Source organism: Octopus bimaculoides, chromosome 7 (assembly GCF_001194135.2).
Source record: "Octopus bimaculoides isolate UCB-OBI-ISO-001 chromosome 7, ASM119413v2, whole genome shotgun sequence".
NCBI classification, from domain to species: Eukaryota; Metazoa; Mollusca; class Cephalopoda; order Octopoda; family Octopodidae; genus Octopus; species Octopus bimaculoides.
The window spans coordinates 43,571,739-43,576,944 of record NC_068987.1 but is presented as its reverse complement, the minus strand read 5'-3'; the positions used below and the strand labels follow the sequence as shown (position 1 = coordinate 43,576,944).

The 5,206-nt window shown below is 39.1% G+C and overlaps 1 protein-coding gene across 3 annotated transcripts in view; it reads left to right on the top strand.

The window, feature by feature from the left end:
• The window catches only part of LOC106883385 (peroxisomal 2,4-dienoyl-CoA reductase [(3E)-enoyl-CoA-producing]), a 51,342-nt gene that overhangs the window by 23,437 nt on the left and 22,699 nt on the right, over nucleotides 1-5,206 (top strand). The window lies entirely within an intron of this gene.

Sequence of the window (5,206 nt, the reverse complement as noted above, 5' to 3'; positions counted from 1 at the left end):
AAGGTTGCAAGACGCAACAAAAATTTTAGAAAAATAAAAAAGAAATAAGTGGAAATTTTACCGGTGAGTGTGTTAAATTATAAGGCACCAAAAGAGAATGACTCTCCCCAGACAAAACAGAATATGCTTCAACACACGAACTCACATAAAGAATCTTGCAAACCAAATCCAAAAACGAAATAACTCTGTAACATTTTCCGGTAAACTTTTACACTTACACTTATCTCACAAAAGGTGAGTTATGATAAAGGAAAAAATAAACTTTCTTACCTTTTCCGAAAAGCTTTTATGATGTAAGTTAAGCAGAATAGTTTCAACTGAGAATCGAAACTGTAGTACTGACTCTGCTTACAACAATAGCCCAAGTCTTCTTTAAACAGTTAGATGTCAGTTTACTTGGAAAGAAACATTGTAATTATTATGATTTGAAATTAATGCATACAAGATTTCACAGTCCTAGACTCACTCCTTAATATCCAGCCTATGAACCTTTCAGCCCGTTCTTGTAAACCTGCTGATAGATTAAAAAAAAAACTTTAAATAAGGAGATGATGTGCAGAGTGGGAGAGTTGAGAGGGCAAAAGAGATGTATAGTGATAGTGATAGATGTCAGAAGTACAGGGGACGATAGTGAGTGCGGAACAAAGTTGGCAGATACAAGAGGGTGTTGAGAACGATACCAGATAAAAGAGTATTAAGGATAAGATATAGCATCCTAAGACAGAACTCAGAGGAGAGGACAGATGAGTGGAGGCACAGAAAGGGTGATCAGTGGAAAATAAACTGGGACAGGATTATGTGAGGGATGGATGTTAAAAGGAATTGATTCTAGGGAGAAAGAAAGGTAACTGATAGCTCAAAAGGGAATGAGACGAAATGACTACTGCTGCAGTTAGAAGAGTGATGGAGGAATGAGTATTAGGAAAATAAGAGGTGGAGAAGGCTTGTCAGGGACCTGTTAGGTGCAAAGGCAGGGACCAAATACTATCCTCAGTGTTGCCATTGAACAGCAAAACATATTTCATCTATATACCGTCATGATGAGATTAAATCCCGTTTCAAACACCTATCCCTGAAGGCCCAAAGTCTGTGCAACAAGGTGCACCTTTTTGACTCATATCAAAAGTACTGACCCTGATTTCGTCACAGAAACATGGGCTCACTCTCTACTTTGTGATGTGTTTTTAGCATAGTTGGTTACATCTTGCTTTGCAAAGACCATGCTAATTGTCATGGAGGTGGCGTGATGATCTACATTCATTCAAACTTGTCATCAATTCCTTGTGATGTTTTGAACAAATCACAACAAAAGGCACTCTTTTGTGAATTATGCATAAACATTTCAACCCTGATACTTGGAGTTGTCTATCACCCACCAAATTACTGTCAAGACACAGCTTTTTGAAATCCTCAGGGCTGCATCTAGGAAAACAGCCACTTATGTTTCCATTGCTGGTGACTTCAACTACCCTGAAATTGATTGAGAAACTTTTCGTTGGCTGCAAAGTGCAGGCGATTTCCTTGTTGTAGTGCTGGATGCAAACTGGTCCCAAGTAGTCACCTCCCCCACAAGAGGTAACAGCACTTTGGACCTCTCTTTACCACCACTCCTAAAACTGTTATCAGTGTTACAAACAAAGATCCTCTTGGCAACTCCGATCATGCTATGATCATTACCAATCTGTCTCTTACAGGCAGAAACAAGAAGAAGCACCACCTCCAAACCACTCACTGTGACTGGAACAAAGCAGACTAGAACGGTTATTGTGATGAATTACAACACTCAAACTAGTTTGAATTTTACAATTCTGGGATGTCAGTACTATTTTTCAAAATATCCTCAGTGCAATCTGGACTGCATGTGAAGCATCAGTACAAGGCAAACACTTTAAAAATAAAAAAAAGGGCAATTTGGGTGACTGCAGCAGTTCAACTTGCCAGGAAAGTTTGTTGTGATGCTGAACAGAAATACAGACAGCATAGAACAGATGAGAACAAGATGTAATAGATCACCCAACTATCTCAAGCAAGTGACAAAAAAGGCAGTACTTGAGTTTGAACAATGTATAGCAACCAGCCCTGACAGCAAAGTGTTCTAGAAATATGTACTCTCCAGTTGGCCCTCATTACTATTCCCACACAGATTGGATCACTGATGACTCCATCGAATGTACTGAGTGATATGCTGGCATTTTTACTGTTGAAAATCCAAACGTATCTTCTTCACCAACTCTGACATCAAATTCCATAATATCTGTGAAATTCACACCCACTGTACTGTGACATCAACTCAAGAATAAGCACAACTATGCCTCCCTTGGTCTTGATGTTACTTATCAGCTTTTCAAACATGGTGGTTTCTTTTTTTTGCAACAGCTTTCATTCATCTTTCAATTCTGCCTTAGCAATTGTGTCATTCCAGAGCACTGGAAAATTGCCAGTGTTGTTCCCCTGTTTAAAAAAGGTGATCGCACATCACCTGTCAACTACTGCCCAGTCAGCATTATTAGCTGCATTGCCAAACTGATGAAGTCCTTTGTCAGAAAAACACTCTGGAACTTTTGGAGCTCTCACAACCTTATTCGACCCTTGCAGATTGGATTTATCCCGGTCTCTGGCTGGTGTAACCAACTCATCACCTGAGTTACTGATGGCGGCTCATGGGTGGACTTTGCTAAAGCCTTCATTTCTGTACCACACAAACGACTCATGCCAAAACTCTCTGCAATGGGTGTGATAGATGATTTATATAACTGGCTGAAGTCCTTCATTGTCAGTTGGAAAGAGGTAGTTATGGTTGTAGGACATCATTCTTCACCCTACAAGATGACTTCTGGTAACGCACAAGGATCCATTCTTTGACCCTACTGTTTGTTGCATGTATTAATGACATAGATGCTAACTTGAGGAATGTTACAGTGTTGAAATATGCAAATGGCATCAAGCTGTACCTCGAAATAAAAAGAACAGATCTCATGTGCTATAGATCTTTCCCGCAATCAAACTTGGACAAATGCAGCAGTGATCTCTGACTGGCAACTCAAGCTAGCCGTGGACAAGTATGTCACCATGCATTTTGGGAGGAAAAACCCAGCCTTTACATACTCTTTCAGCAACACCAATCTCAAGAAGTCTTCTAGTGAACGTAGTCTGGGTATCATTGTAAACAGTGATCTGCATTGGACAAGTCACATCTCTAAGATTGTCAAGAAGTCTGAGTGTGACCTAGCATCACTCAGTAAGACCTTTGTCAGCTGCTCTCCAATTATCTATTTGAAACTGTATATAACAATGGTACATCCACACTTAGAATTTTCAACACCCATCTGGAACCCCTATTTTGCTCAGCATATAAATCTGGAAACTGTTCAGAAACATGCAACAAAACGAATAGCCACCGTCAGGAATCTACCATGTCTCGCTTCCATTGAAGCTTAGATGTCTGGCAACTGACTTGGTAGACACCCACAAGATTATTCACCATCTTTCCAACAACCTTGGGCACCTTTTTAAATTCCATATGTCAAACGCTCGTAGGCATGCTCACAAAATCAAAAAACAACACAGCACCCATTGCTTTTGGAAACATTTTTTCACACACAGAATTGTTGAAGCATGGAATAAACTATCTGCATCAGTCGTTAGCTGCATGCTTCTTGAAATCTGCCTGCAGTAGACCTGATGACTTTTTTATCTTTTTTCTTTTTCTTGTAGTGCACCTGAGCACTGTATACAACAATTTCTTTCATATACATAATGCTTTTAGGACCTTACTTTTGCTGTGACAGACAGGTTTTCTGGTGCATAATGAATCACTGCTCATCACACTCCCTTGTTGTTTCTGTGGAGCTCATCCTGAGATCATATTTTAACATCCTGAAATCATATACACTAGCTGGACCTGTGAAAAATTCACAGAAAATATAAAAAATGTAAGCATCTGTAAATTGTGTGCTGGTGCCATGAGAACTGTTTCTATATTGTGACAGTTACAGAATACAGAAAGAAGTGTAAACCAATAACTATATAATCCAACCAAAATATCTCAGTTATGCAAACATAAACAGAATTACTATTTAGCTTTATAATACATCGAACATATTCAAAGAACCTACTTGGTTTAGAAGTACAGAACATTCTTCTGGTATTCTTTTATTTTTTTATTTGTTTCAATCATTTGATGGTAGCCATGTTGGAGCACCACCCTTTAGTCAAAGAAATCTAGCCCTGGACTTATTCCCTGTAAGCCTAGCCCGTATTCTCTCAGCCTCTTCTGCTGAACAGCTAAGTTACGGGAATGCAAACACACCAACATCGGTTATTAAACAATGGTGGGGGAGCTGACAAATACACACACAAATATATATATATATATATATATGAGACAGGCTTCTTTCAGTTTCTGTCTACTAAATTCACTCATGAGCTTTGGTCGGCCCGAGGGTGTAGTATTAGATTGTTCTGAGAATAATGGCCGCTCTAAGTGTTGTGTTTTGAAACACAATTTTATCATAGTATTTTAATTATATTTGAGATGAATTTCAACATACTTAATAATTGATGTATGCTCTTTAATAATTTTCTACTTATTTCAGATAGAAAACATTCTTGAAACATAGGCGCCCTTAATTATGAACATGACAAAAAAGGACCTTCACTTACTTTTCTTGCATGAGTTCAAGCTTGGGCAAAATGCCTCCCAAACTGCTGCCAGTATCAACAGAGCATGGGGAGAGGGGTCCACAAGTGATCACACAGTACGAAGGTGGTTTCAGAAATTCCGTAGTAGTGATGAGAGCCTTGAAGATGAAGGTAGAAGATGGTCATGTAGTTTTGACAAAGAACAATTGAAAGCAATTGTTGAACAAAACCCATGTCAAAGTGTCAGAGAAATTTCTCAGACACTTGGTGTCAGTATTGCAATGGTCTCACGCAATCTGCAGAAGATTGGTAAGGTGAAAAAGCTCGATAACTGGGTACTGCATGAGCGAAACACCAATGATCCTTTTCTTGACTGAATAGTCACTTGTGATGAAAAGTGGATCCTTTATGATAACTGTAAACGATCAGGTCAATGGCTTGATTGTGATGAGTCCCCCAAACATTTCCCAAAGCCAAAGTTGCATCAGCAAAAGATTATGGTGACTGTCTGGTGGTCTGCAATTGGTGTTGTCCATTACAGATTTCTGGAAGCCAATCAGAGCAT